The sequence below is a fragment of the Eucyclogobius newberryi genome, unplaced genomic scaffold (genome assembly GCF_026437365.1).
Source record: "Eucyclogobius newberryi isolate DKJ021-1_F unplaced genomic scaffold, fEucNew1.0.hap1 SCAF_12, whole genome shotgun sequence".
Lineage (NCBI taxonomy): Eukaryota > Metazoa > Chordata > Actinopteri > Gobiiformes > Gobiidae > Eucyclogobius > Eucyclogobius newberryi.
In genome coordinates this window covers 26,122,088-26,137,590 of record NW_027315746.1, presented here as the reverse complement: position 1 = coordinate 26,137,590, position 15,503 = coordinate 26,122,088, and the positions used below count along the sequence as shown (strand labels likewise).

Sequence of the window (15,503 nt, the reverse complement as noted above, 5' to 3'; positions counted from 1 at the left end):
GGAATTAGGACGGTGTGTTTGCTTTGACAGCTTGGGTTTGCTGTAGGCAGGACCACACTACTAGAGACCAGAGGGTGACTAATACCAAAAGTGCACTGCAACGATGCTGTGTTTAAGTCATCTTTGGAAAGTCTGAAAAATTGTTGACAAATGTGCTCGGAGTTGGAAAAACTGGGGAAGTGTAAAAAATTGGTGGTTTGCTCCATTGACCTCAAATACATCACTAAAAACACCACACTGCACCGTAATGTTACCATATTGTTACCATACTGTTACCATACTGTTTATACTGTTACCATACTGTTACCATACTGTTTATACTGTTTATACTGTTACCATACTGTTTATACTGTTTATACTGTTACCATACTGTTACCATACTGTTTATACTGTTTATACTGTTACCATACTGTTACCATACTGTTTATACTGTTTATACTGTTACCATACTGTTACCATACTGTTTATACTGTTACCATACTGTTACCATACTGTTTATACTGTTACCATAATGTTACCATAATGTTACCGTACTGTTACCGTACTGTTGCCGTACTGTTACCATAATGTTACCATACTGTTACCATAATGTTACCATACTGTTTATACATGTTGTATAAATATGTTGTGTTGTTGTGACGTGAGCTAGCTCCGAGCGAGCCCACCAGCCCCCCTGCGCCCTCCGGCCGCGCTAAAGTACGGCGTGTCGTCGGTACACGTTTATGTACACGTTTATATGAAAGAGGAACTTCACGAACGAACGGGACACGCACTGGAATCGCTTTAAATTAACTTGTTTTAACTTTATTCGGCTGGATTGAGTGTTTTCGTCGTGTCGTTGCGATGTGTTTTGGCTCTGAGTCCCCCGGCTCCGGCCCCGCTCCCCGCCCGGCGCCGTACCGCGTTTACACAAAGGAGGAACTCATGAAACTGCGGAGAACTGTCGTCTTACCCGGAGATCGTCACGTTATCCCGGCGGACATCCTAAGGAAAACGTAACGAGGCAGACGGGCTGGACGTAAACTCCGAGAGAAGAGAGGGACAAACAGGAAGTCGGTTCCCGCCGTAGTCATGGGTAACGTGAGGTCCCTTCAAAATAAAATGATGGAAATAGCGAGCCTCATGCGGTCCCAGAGGATTTATAGGGACAGCAGCGTCTTGATTTTCACAGAGACCTGGTTAACAGCAGAAATGCCAGACTCTATTGTAGGTTTGGACAATTTTCATCTGCTGCGGGCGGACAGAACGAGAGAATCCGGGAAGAAAAGAGGTGGAGGTCTGGCGGTGTATGTGAAAACGAGCTGGTCCAAACCCGAACACTGCACAGTGAGGGAGCAGCTATGTAACAAGGATATTGAACTATTGGCTATTCGCATGAGGCCATATTATCTGCCCCGGGAGTTCTCACATGTGATTTTGATCGCAGTCTATGTGGCCCCGTCTGCCAATGCTGAATATGCTTGTGAAGCACTGCTCTCCTGCACTTGTAGGCTGCAAACACAGCATCCACAGGCTCTCTTCCTCATCTCTGGTGACTTTAACCACGCTTCTCCCTCTTCTGTTCTACCAACATACACCCAGTATGTTACCTGCTCCACCAGAGAGAATAGAACATTGGACTTGTTTTTTGCCAATACCAAGGAGGCTTATTCTTCTTCCCCCCTCCCTCCCTTGGGCAGCTCGGACCACAACCTTGTACATCTGAGGCCTGTGTATGAACCCATCGTGCGCAGGCAGCCTGTGGTGTCCCGTGAGGTGAGGATGTGGTCTGCTGAGAGCGAGGAGGCTCTGAGGGACTGCTTCAGCACCACTCTCTGGACTGAGCTTTATGACCCACATGGGGAGGACATCAACACCATCACAGAGTGCATCACGGACTACATCAACTTCTGTTTTGAGAACATTGTTCCCTCCCGGACGGTGCGGTGTTTTCCAAACAACAAGCCATGGATTAAGCGTGAACTGAAGGCTCTGCTGAAGGAGAAGAAGAGAGCCTTCAGGTCAGGGAACAAGGAGGAGCTGAGGACTGTGCAGAAGGAGCTGAGGAGGAAGATCAGGCAGGCTGAGGCCGGCTACAAGAGGAGGATGGAGGAGCAGCTGCAGCAAAAGAACATTCAGGGAGTGTGGAGGAGCCTGAAAACCATCTCGGGCTTCAAAATCCCCCCTGCCCAGACAGAGGGGGATCTACAGTGGGTGAGTGATTTAAATGCTCACTTCTTGAGGTTTGATCGGTCACCCGCCCCTCCCCCTGCACAGCTGCATGCTCCCTCTTCCACAGCTGGACAATGCCCTGCATCTGTTCCTCTTCGCTTATCTGCCCCACACCATCAGCTCCCCACTTCGCCTGGACTCACCCATCCCCCCAGCACACGGTCCCCCTGCCAACCACTGACTGTCACAGCAGCACAGGTGAGGAGTGAGCTGAAGAGGATTAAAGTGAGGAAGGCAGCAGGACCTGATGGCATCAGCCCCAGGCTCCTTAAGTCCTGCGCAGATGAACTGTGTGGAGTTATGGAGCATGTCTTCAACATGAGCCTGAAGCTGAGGGTGGTACCACAGGTCTGGAAGACCTCCTGTCTGGTACCTGTGCCTAAGACACCGCGCCCCAAAGACCTCAACAGCTTCAGGCCGGTGGCTCTCACGTCCCACCTGATGAAGACACTGGAGCGGCTAGTCCTGGACCACCTCCGCTCCACCGTGAGCTCAGCCATGGACCCGCTGCAGTTTGCATATCGGCCTGGTATCGGAGTGGAGGACGCCGTCATCTCCCTGCTGCACCGCTCTCTCTCTCACCTGGAAAAGCCTGGCAGCTCTGTGAGGATTCTGTTCTTCGATCTTTCCAGCGCCTTCAACACCATCCAGCCGCTGCTCCTGAGGGACAAGCTGGAGACGGCTGGTGTGGAGTATGACCTGGCAGAGAGGATCCTGGACTACCTCACAGACTGACCCCAGTTTGTGAGAGCCCGGAACTGTGTGTCTGACACTCGGACCTGCAGTGTGGGGGCGCCCCAGGGCACTGTCCTCGCGCCCTTTCTCTTCACCCTTTACACTGCAGACTTCAGACATGACACGGACAGCTGTGTCCTGCAGAAGTTCTCTGACGACTCTGCCATCATCGGACTCATCACGGACGACGATGACGCGGAGTACAGAGGACTGGCGCAGGACTTTGTGGACTGGTGTCGGCGGAACCACCTCCTCATCAACGCGGGGAAGACCAAGGAGATGGTGGTGGATTTCCGCAGACGCCACCCCACTGCCCCCTCACCAGTGAACATCCAGGGACGGGACATTGAGAGAGTTGACTCATACAAGTACCTGGGTGTTCATCTGAACCACAAACTGGACTGAACTCACAACACAGACGCACTGTACAGGAAGAGCCAGAGTCGGCTCTACCTCCTGAGGAGACTCAGGTCTTTTGGAGTGACAGGGCCACTCCTGAAGACCTTCTACGACTCTGTGGTGGCATCGGCCCTCCTGTAGGTGTGGCCTGCTGGAGCAGCAGCATCGCAGAGAGAGAGAGGAAGAGGCTGGACAGAGTCATCAAGAAGTCCAGCTCCGTCCTGGGCTGTGCTCTGGACTCGGTGCAGGAGGTGGGGGACAGGAGGGTCCTGGCTAGATTCACATCTATGCTGGACCATGAGTGTCACCCCCTGCAGGACACTCTCTCTGCTCTGGAGAGCAGCTTCAGTGAGAGACTGATCCACCCTCGATGTGTGAAGGAAAGGTTCCGTAGGTCTTTCCTTCCAGCTGCTGTCAGACTTTTTAACAAAAACTGTTAGTACTGAACACTCGCAATACTGACCTAACCTAATACTGATGTGCAATTCTGTCGTATGTGCAATTGCTGTTGGAATTCATGTGCAATTCATGTGCAATTACTGTGAAATTCATGTGCAATCTATGTGCTGTCGTGACACATATTCATGTGCAATTACTGTCGGGATCACATGCAATGGTATTTATTTATTTATTTATTTGTCTATGGGAGTTTTTATTTATTTATAGGAGATCTTCTACTGAAAGTGTTTTTCAGACTTCTTATAAGTGATCTGTTCTTCTGTATCTACCTCTGTATCTACCTGCGTTGCACCAATGAAATTTCCCCATGTGGGACAATAAAGGAATATCTTATCTCTCTCTTATATCTTATACTGTTTATACTGTTACCATACTGTTACCATACTGTTTATACTGTTTATACTGTTACCATACTGTTACCATACTGTTTATACTGTTACCATAATGTTACCATAATGTTACCGTACTGTTACCATAATGTTACCATACTGTTACCATACTGTTACCATACTGTTTATACTGTACCATAATGTTACCATAATGTTACCCTACTGTTACCGTACTGTTACCGTACTGTTACGATAATGTTACCATACTGTTACCATAATGTTACCATACTGTTTATACTATTTATACTGTTACCATAATGTTACCGTACTGTTACCGTACTGTTACCATAATGTTACCATACTGTTACCATAATGTTACCATATTGTTACCATACTGTTACCATACTGTTTATACTGTTTATACTGTTACCATGTTACCATAATGTTACCATACTGTTACCATACTGTTACCGTATTGTTACCATACTGTTACCATACTGTTACCATAATGTTACCATATTGTTACCATACTGTTACCATAATGTTACCATATTGTTACCATACTGTTACCATACTGTTTATACTGTTTATACTGTTACCATGTTACCATAATGTTACCATACTGTTACCATACTGTTACCGTATTGTTACCATACTGTTACCATACTGTTACCATAATGTTACCATATTGTTACCATAATGTTACCATATTGTTACCATACTGTTACCATACTGTTACCATACTGTTTATACTGTTTATACTGTTACCATAATGTTACCATAATGTTACCGCACTGTTACCGTACTGTTACCGTACTGTTACCGTACTGTTACCATAATGTTACCATACTGTTACCATACTGTTACCATACTGTTACCGTATTGTTACCATACTGTTACCATACTGTTACCATAATGTTACCATACTGTTACCATACTGTTACCATACTGTTTATACTGTTTATACTGTTACCGTACTGTTACCATAATGTTACCATACTGTTACCATAATGTTACCATATTGTTACCATAATGTTACCATACTGTTACCATAATGTTACCATATTGTTACCATAATGTTACCATACTGTTACCATACTGTTACCATACTGTTTATACTGTTTATACTGTTACCGTACTGTTACCATAATGTTACCATACTGTTACCATAATGTTACCATACTGTTTATACTGTTTATACTGTTACCGTACTGTTACCATAATGTTACCATACTGTTACCATAATGTTACCATATTGTTACCATAATGTTACCATACTGTTACCATAATGTTACCATACTGTTACCATACTGTTTATACTGTTTATACTGTTTAAACTGTTACCCTACTGTTACCATAATGTTACCATATTGTTACCATAATGTTACCATAATGTTACCATAATGTTACCATATTTTACCATATTGTTACCATAATGTTACCATACTGTTACCATACTGTTTATACTGTTTATACTGTTTAAACTGTTACCCTACTGTTACCATAATGTTACCATATTGTTACCATAATGTTACCATACCATATTGTTACCATACTGTTACCATACTGCAACTGGGATTAGGATTATGGACCACTTTTCTCTTTTTCTTGCTTTTTTTTATCACTTTGTCTTATAAACATGGGGCTTCATCTTAGGGAAATTCATTTAATTTTTTATCAAATTGAGAGCCAATCATTTCAAATTGTCAATGAAAAGATTTGGGGATTTGAGAGTTCAGACCGTGGAGGACGAAAATTGTTCTTGTGTTAAATGGTAAAGTACTATTTATGTTCATGAAATCAATACTGAAAACTCATTTTACCAATAAACCCTCTAACATGAGAACACCTACACACCCCAGCGACAACCTGCAATATAATCAATGAATTTGCACTTCTGTTGTTTTTACCATTTAATAACGCCATCATTTACAGTATGTGTTATAGTATTTGGTTATATTTGTGAATGCACATTTGTTTCTTTTACTAAGCAACTCTAGCTGGAGCTGGCTTATACTCACAGCTTTTTCTTCTTTTCTTTTTTCCAATTTAAAATGTATATAAACAAAACAAAAATGAACACAGAACACGACAAAGAGAGCGGGAGCAAAGGGAAAAACAGAAGACTTCCAACAGAAAAGCACAACTTGTCCCATTTAGACCAAAGTCCATCACATTTGATTTTATTGAAGCGACAATATTATTCAAATTACGATTGAATGTCAGTTTTTCCATTTGTCTGACGACTCTCATTATGTCAGTCCAGTTTGTGTTCTATGCTGCAGCCAAAGGTATCTGTTCACTGTGTCCATGGCAGGAGTTCTGAGGCTCAAATACATAGTCCTAAAATCAATCAAAACAAGCTGCAGTTCTTTTTATATGTTGTAGTGAACCGATACCAGAGCAAAGACTGAAACACAAACAACATATGACAAAACTGATATAAATACGTTATTGCTCTTCAAGTAGCTACAGAACAGCTTTGCAGAAGAAAGTTCAAACATTATGAGACATTTGGGATTACAACAAATTACATCAGTTCAGAGATCAAACTAGGATATCAGATCGATATTGTGGAACCGATATTCATTCAAAGTAATGGATCGGCCTGATATTTGATACCAATACCAGTGCAACTAATGAATTAATTCAAACTTGATTTAAGTTGCGTATTGTGTTGAGGCTGTAGAAGTAGCAGCAGTTGAATTTGTGGAAGGGAATCACTACAATACTTTTAATAGCTATTTATACATCCATCTGAGTGTATTCAGTAGTTTCCTTCCTCTTTAGTCCACGTGGAGCTCTGTTCAAAACAAGGCGTGTGCACCGAGCCTGCTACAGTGTGACCTGCAGCCAACACACACTTTGCACACGTCTCCCCCACAACGGCACATGCGCTCTGTTTTCATTTCATACATTACTATTCCTCTGACTCGGCTACATTTACATTGGATGTTTTCACGTTTCATTTCCCACTCTCCTCCCGTTACACCGGAGTAACACGGCGCTGTCGTTTGCCCCCCCTTGTGGCGCGCACGGAAATAGCGCCGCGAGCTTCAAAAACCTGGAAGACAGCAAACTGATAAACTTACACCTCGATCACAGAAAGCAGCACTTCACGCAAAGAATCCTATCTCTGCTCGCTCTTGGTAAAGCGATACCCTTTCGAGGCGTGGTCCGTAGCCACAGGATATCCCATGCAAGCTGGGAAATCCCTACTATCAGTGTCGCTCCCCGCCCTGCTTGTGCTTGTGCTTGTGCTGCTGCTGCTGCTGCTGCTGCTTGCACGTCAGGCCTAATCATTTCTTAAGTCCTCGGTAATAAGCCTCCCGCCACCACTGTCTGCAGCCCTACTTCACGACTCCTGCTTCGTAAACGAGCGGTAATCACACAGCAGCTAACCACAAACCGCTGCAAGGGGAAGGGCCGCACGCACAACGACTCGACTAGACTCGCAGGTTTTAAAGAATTGAAGCTAAAACAAGCTGATTTGGGTTAACTTGAACATCTCAACTGGCTCGCGCACATGTGTTGGTGTGTTTGTTGGTTTTGGCCGCCCGCCGGTCCTAATGGAGCACTGAAAACAGTCGTGCTTGTTTCAAAGAGGCATGGGTACACGAGCCGGCGATGGATGGATGGAGGATATTGGGCTAGTTTTCCGCATCTTGTTGTGGTTTTGTTGATCGTGGCGGCGATTGCGAGGAAATGTAAACCGTACTTTGTTTGGTTTCAAATAGTACAGGCTACGAAAAATTTTGCTAGAAAGATACTGAATGGGACTTTTCTTTTCTATAGTTTTTGGGGCTCAATATTTATTATGTATTTTTTTTCTGTGCATTAACGACAGGAAACTTTACGCAGATTTTTGGTGATATATTTAAAGTTTCCACTGTAAAAGATTGAATATTTATCATGTACAACTCCGGAAATCACAGGGTCCCTCATGATGCAATGCGATACACACGTCTTACGATACGATTATAACATGATACTGCGATAAATGCGATATTCCATGTATTGCTCATAATATGCAACGATATATCACCATTTTTTAAAGAATCCAAAACATTTTAACAACGTTTTTATTTGTTAAACCACGACCTGCACAAACTTTAAAATGAAATACACCCATTTTAATCATCAAAACAGTCAAAATGTCAAATGTTTCATATTTTAAATAAGTGACAACATTGTAGCACTGTCACAACATTAAGTAAATTATGCCAAAAATTACTTGATATATCAATACAACAGCCCGCAATATCGATACTGTATCACCAAATTTAGAATCACAATATATTGATAATGGCACAGCCCTATAAATGATACTACCTAACTAGTGTTCGTGTTTAATTCAGCTTTTTATCCATAACAGCTTGTGATTTTACATTATGGTTCAGACGGTATATTTGGTCTACAGTGAAAGTGGCATTAAGTGATTTCAATATTATCGTTTCTCCAACAATACATCACACTTCAACATTTATCATCACGATCTACTTGTATTACATGTCATACCTGGACCACAATTGCCACCTGAAACCTTGCAATATTAAGCCTAAGATCTTTTAAAACTCTATTTGACAACGGTGCAAGGGGAGAGACAAGCCAAGGAGCGGATTATCAAAATACCAGGTTAAAACAAGAACAACTACGTCAATATGACAAAACTGCATCATGGTGACAAATTGAACACAGCATTGTGATTGTGTATAAACTCAGAGGAGCTTAAAGAATGACCTGTTAAAGCCGAACACAGCTACATAATGCGGCATTAGAACATGGAACCTCTTGCCATCCAAAGCTCATTCTTTGCCTCGCTGCAGACATTTCCTGTATACGCCACACGCATCTAAATAAAAACAAACTACTGAATCACTGGCATTCGGTTTACAAGACCGCAGGATGGCACGCCGCGGAACCAGCAAGCACGTATTTAAACTCCTGCATTCAGGGTCAACCAGGCAGACTTCCTCTGACAGATTTGACAGTGGTACTTGAATCTCCGACGATAAGACTTTTAGCACCTGCCACAACAGGCCGACGGGGGAAGAAAGTTCACATTCTTGTGGCGCGATGGATGACAATTTAAAACGGCTGCAAGACTATACTCCAGGAATCCCACCCCGCCCAGAGACACGCGTCCTACCGCCAGCAGGCCTCTGTATGTTACACTTATATGTTCCACCACTGGGAGAATGGGGATACAACGTGGATTTATTTTGGAGTAAATCACTTTCCAACCAAGATCTCCAAGTGTTCTCCATCTGTTATCATCTAGTACGGAGGTGTAGCTGACTTTGTGTAGTTGAACGTCGTTTTTAGTGCAGTCCTGCAGTTATGATTCAGGGAGAACTCTGGTCAAGCTTGTCAGTCATATTTGTGTCAGTTATAGACACGGTAGGGCAGCGGTTAGCACGCTCGCTTCACAGCAAGAAGGTCCTCAGATCAGTTCCCTGGTGGTGTGGGGCCTTTTTGTGTGGAGTTTGAATGTTCTCCCCGTGTCTGCGTAGATTCCCCCTCCCGCTAAAAACATGTAAAATAGGCTCCTCCCCTTTGGTAACAAGACTACTGAAACGGAGATGCTACATGTGGCACTTTCCTGGTTAAATAAAGGTCAATAAATAAATAGACACAGTCGACATCAGATGGGACGCCCACTGAAGGAGGATCCATTAATTTTAATGTAGAAGACTCACAACAAAACTACAAAAGAAAACATTAACATTGGGTTATAAATTGTACCAAAGGAAGAAACAAAGACATGAAGAACAATAAAGTTGTCCAAGGGCCCAGTTTTTTTATAAATATACATGAATGCTCACGGTAGTTCTGGGCTAAATACTACCATGATGCTAGTACCGCCTGCTGTATTTTAACATCTATAGTACAATCAGTTTATGCCATGTCAACAATCTCCTTTAAGGAGGCTATAAGCACTTTTCACAAATCTCTGAGCCCAGAGTGAGTTTTACCATCCCAGGTAAAGCTAACAAACATTAGCATAATACCGCCACAGCTTCTCGGAGCTGCAGAGGAAGTGCTGTTGTCTCATTTTCACTCAAATACATACTTTTACAATATATCTGTGCTGGGGTTTAAACAGATTCTACCTTAATATGTGCAAAAAATCGGTTACATGAACTACTGTTTTTCACATTTCAACACAGTAGGTACAGCTCCTTTAAGACACAATTGTGGATCAAATTGAATTAGTTGTGCTTAAAATTCACACAATGTGTTTCTATTTTGTATAAACAGATTTTTCACCCACGCCAGACCACGCCCCCCTCTATGACAGTACTTAAATTACACTTTAATGAAATATAATGGGACCTTTCGAAGTCCTCATCACAGTAAGTCGACCTTACTGTTGTCTGTCTGTCTTCACTTTAGAGTGTGATGTATCTGAGCAGTACAAAGGCCAGGGTAGGGTACAAAACTGTTAGTTTAAATATTAACAACATTTTGGCTAACTTTTGTGGCTGTTGACATAGCATTCCCAAGATATTCAAAGAAATAACGAAGAAAGAACGCAGTGGAGTAGACCATATAATCAGTGACTACACAGCTCAATTATGTCTCTTAACTGTACTTCCATCTGACCTGAAGAAAATCAAACCTTGGCTTCAAAGGGAAAGACAAATGAATGACCAAAGCCAGTGGTGGAGCCGCTGCAGATATGCAGGGCCACTACAGCCTGCGTCATGGAATCAAGTCTCCAAATATTTGTTGGTATAGCTCCCGTTTCAATTATAGGGTTCCATCTGATGTTTTTGTCTAAATTGAGTTACTCATACTTGTTCCTTACTATTGCCTGTACACTTTATTAATAATTCGTAGAGTTTGGAGCATTTTCTTTGTTTTTATGAGCAAAAAACAATTTCCTTGTCTCATTCTTCTGTATGAGTGGTCAAAACTTTAAAAGTAAATGTCTCAGAATTACCCAGAATGCAGATAGAATTCTAAGAGGACAATTCACAACTCGACAACTTATACAATAACTTTGCTTGGATGGAATGCAATCTGTGCAAATCAGTGTAGATCATGTATTTGTGTATTTGTTTAGCAAAGGGACACTGTATATTAACATGATTTTCTGTTATTGCACAGACACAGACTGACGGACTTAGCCTGTACTTAGGGTCACAGTAGTCTCTTATTGGTCAAGTGGAGATGGGATACATTGGAAAATCCGCTGAAGGCATTAGGACACATTTCCCTTTCAAAATAACTAATAAATTAACCCCAGTACGACCAACTTACACCACTCACATCAACTCTGAGGCTGGAGTTATGTTTTTGCTAATGCGGAATGTCGTCTTTACTGCGAGTGAGGACAGATGCGCAGAGTTACATGCCTATTACACAGGATGACGCTGCAGGGAGAAGGGCAGACGCATTTCCAACCATTACAGGTGCCATACACTATGTTTGCATCACCCACTTTCCAGAGGCGCGTGCCAACACTTGGGTCCAACACCCAGGAGAACAACATTTACCCAGAGACATAAATTACAACAGTGTGTGTCAGGCGTCTTTTTATATCTGCGCTTTGGGCCTGTTGGCTTCAATCACATGTAGGCGTTGAAAAAACAACGTTAGATTTACAGTAGGAGCTGGTAATTTAAGAAGGTGAAATGAAATAGGTTTGTACTCTTGAGTTTTGAAGGTAGTTTTTCTGGTGTTGTTCCGGCATTTCATCTGCAAACGTTTCAGTCCCTATTGACTTTTCAAAAACAGTTCCAGGTCAATGGTCGAATGCTCTACTTGATGACCTACCGCTGCTGAGACTAAAAACTGTACAAAATTATCTGGATCGCTCGTACCACGAGATCTTAGGATAAAACTGCGGCAAAATTATCTTGTGATATGTTTCCCTTGCGTTTGCATTTGGCTTTGAAAAAATTGTTTCTGTGTTGGCGAGTTACATCTCTTCAAAAGCCAAAATATTTGCTCAGAGATATAAATCAAATCAGCCATAGAATTGATTTACTATAAATTATGTCAAAATGTCTCAATCTTATGGACCCAATTGCGTGTCTCGATCTGTGTCTCATCCGGCCCAGATCCTCTTGCAGGAGAAGACTTATTAAGCTTTTCTCTGCGATTCAATTATACTGAAGCCAATTACACTATAGTAAAAAAGAGCTAATGGGCTGCGTTTAGTCCCCACTCGATTGACAATTGGTCAACGGCAGAATTTGTTCTTCTATCAATTCTTATTCAGTCCAAATTATTGCTTTTGAACCCTTTTACCAACAGACAAACCAACACCAAAACATCACCAACTTGGCTCAGGTAACAATCTAGAAACCAAGAAATCACAACTTCTACTCTAGTAAATAACAAATATGTTCATCTTGCTGTTTCACACAGTCGACAAAATGAAGTAATTATCTTAGGGCTGCGGTTTGAGTTGTGGCTATCAGATTATAGCAATTTTACTGGTCAACAAATTGCAAATACTGCAGTTATTTGAGTGATACAAATTCCTCTAGAGACCTCCTTATGTTTGGATTATGTAAGAAACCTGTCAATACACCTTTACAACAAGGGAATACTTATTAAAAAAAAAAAAAATCTCAACTCACATCTTTGAACTGAATCCTTCTATTAAAACATACTTCAAATCTAATCGTAATTGCAATGCTTGGCAGAAAAACAAATGTCAGTTTCATGCCTCGATAACTTTCAGCAAAAATGCCCATGTCCCAGCTTCTGTTTACTAAGAATGCTGGCCGTTTCAGCTGCGTCAGATAAACCGTTGCCCGGGGGGACACGCCGTAGATCTCACATATCAGCTGACAGTCCTGGAGGCGCACTCACACCAGTCTGACCCGAACGCTGGGCCCATTCTCTGCCATAAATCGGAGTTCTCTGCGAGGGCTTCAAGTGTCATCACTCCACGGTCGGCAGCCATTTGTCTCTGCTCGACTCGGCATCAGCCCGGTCCATCAGCACAAAGGAGCCTCGCCGAATAGTACAGAAAACAAGCACTTTCCTAAGAGCGCAGCCGGTCTATGTCAGGACAAGCAAATGTGAAACCTTTCCTCCCGCTCTAACACTGAACTCAACTTTGTGTTACTGCAGTAGCTGGTGTATAGTGTCGAAAGTACAGCCAAATGCAATGTCAGAAGAAATGTGACTATTGTTAAACGGCAATGATTAAAAGTCTGCGCTGTTCACGTGCCGCCGCTCCCATAATGCACATAACTGCTTCACGTGCTCCGAGGGGCACCAGCTTAGCCCATACACTTTTGATTGAATTACTTAACGTAGCCTACATTTGAGCAGCAGTTGTATTGTTCCTTTTGTAATTAAACAGGGAGCATGTAGTAGGCCTACTTTGTCTGTAGTTCTGTGATATTTCTTGTCAAAAGTATCAAAATTCAGACACTAATTGATACTAATACTAGTATCAAGTATCGATACCTTTCAGTTCAACAGTTTTGAAATGATATTGAGCTTTATCACGGCTATAATAAGATGTTTAATAAAGAAAGTGCTATTATTTTGTGTCTGTTTGTGTCTATTGTTTAAAACCTTGACCTAAAAAGAGTAGTTGTTCATATCTTTGTGGTGTTGAAATTGGTCTTGAGGATCGAGTTTTTTCCTTGGTATCGAAATTGAGTTTGACATTTTAGTTTCGTGACAACAGCACTAACTCCTTTTTTTAAACAGTTTAAACACACAGATCTGGGCACAGTGGGAGCAGTTTTGACACAGTATTTTTACGACTCATAAGGAGCAAAACAATCTGCCTCATATGCAATCGGACACAGTGAAAAAGAGCTAATGCAACATGACGTGCGATGTGTTCAGTCGTCAAGCTGAACCAAGCTGATCCTACAATCGGACTGTGGAGCTGGAGCAGGGGCGGTGCAGAGAAACACGGGGGCTGTGGGGGGCCCTCGCAGCAAAATGAGTAACACGTTGCTAGCAATATTATATCTAAAATACATCAGAATACATGAAACGTAATTACTTTTGATGAATATTTTGTATGTGTTTGGGGGGGTGGGGGCACCGCAGTACATTTCTGCTCAGGGCTTCAAAATTGCTAGCAACGGCCTTGAATCAATATGAAAGAAAAAAAAGCTACACATTTTTGGGGGCATAATGCACAGCTCTAAGTGTCATTACAAGTTTTGGAATCGATTGGCAACTGGGTATTTATTTTTCGACTACCTTAATCCACATGCAGGCAACAAAAAAGCACAAAAGAGCACCCTGAGATGACATTTGATCATTTGGGAATTCTTCAGTCAACGCGACCTGAAAACCAACACTGAAGAGACACATTCACAACTCAACAAAGCTACACCGAGATCCAGCCGTGCCCGCTCGTGACGCCCGCCTTCTCTCCTCATTTGCATTCGGATTAGTTCATATTTAACCCTTGTCGCAGGTGAAATTCCACTCTCCTCCACCTGACACGCTGCCCCTGTTCAAACAACCTTCACTTCCCCTTCCAGCACAGCACAGCACACCACAGCTGTAACCCCCACCTACCCGGATCTCTGTGCTCAGCTCCCTGCAGCCTTCCTAGAGTGGAGGTCATAACCGACTACACCTAAAAATCCAAGGCGTTCCCAGAGACTGCCTTCCACTTTGAAATATACACCCTGACTGACTTAACTCTGCAAACCCAACAATACTGTGCCTACATGACATGATTCAGGCACATTAAAATACCATTGCTCTGCCCCGAGCACGTGTTCGTCTCCTGGCTGTTTTTCTTTGATGGGAGCAGCAGAAATGCCAAAAAAGCAAAGAAAAGTGTGGTGTTTATGCTGGAGATGGGGGGAATTTCACACTGCACACGCTGACAGAGCAGACGCTTCGGCCACCGGTTCACTCAGTCAGGTTACTTTATTGTTACCAGCTGTTGGGTCTCAAGCATAAACTATATACACTCATATTGAAGTGTTTCAGCCAAAGAATCTACCTGTCAGTCACCAAAAACTGGCAGTAGGTAGTGCACCCTTAAGTTGGCAGAATTGGAAAATGAATAGTTGTAAATATTTGGCATAATAAGTCAAAGTTGATGAATGCTACTTTGTTACTTGAACTTTAACGTGCTTGGTTATTGTTGCTTTAGCTATTTTCATTGTATTTGTATTGGCCCTATTACAATCTCTCAATAATACAATATAACTCAGAAAAGTCCAATAAACTGCTTGTAATGTTGACAGAATGTGCAGTGCCAGAATGCCCACCCCAGCTTTAATTGCCTATGGTTTTCCCAGGACTTTAACATCAATTATTAGCCATGTGTCTTCTCAGTGAGTTTTTAAAAAAAAAAACTTGGAAGTCTACAAAAAGCCAACTGTCAGTGCTTTTATGAGCTTGAAACATGTCCAGACA

The 15,503-nt window shown here is 42.5% G+C and overlaps 1 protein-coding gene across 1 annotated transcript in view; it reads right to left on the bottom strand.

The window, feature by feature from the left end:
* Positions 1 to 15,503, bottom strand: part of wnt9a (wingless-type MMTV integration site family, member 9A) — a 45,481-nt gene that overhangs the window by 29,610 nt on the left and 368 nt on the right. The window lies entirely within an intron of this gene.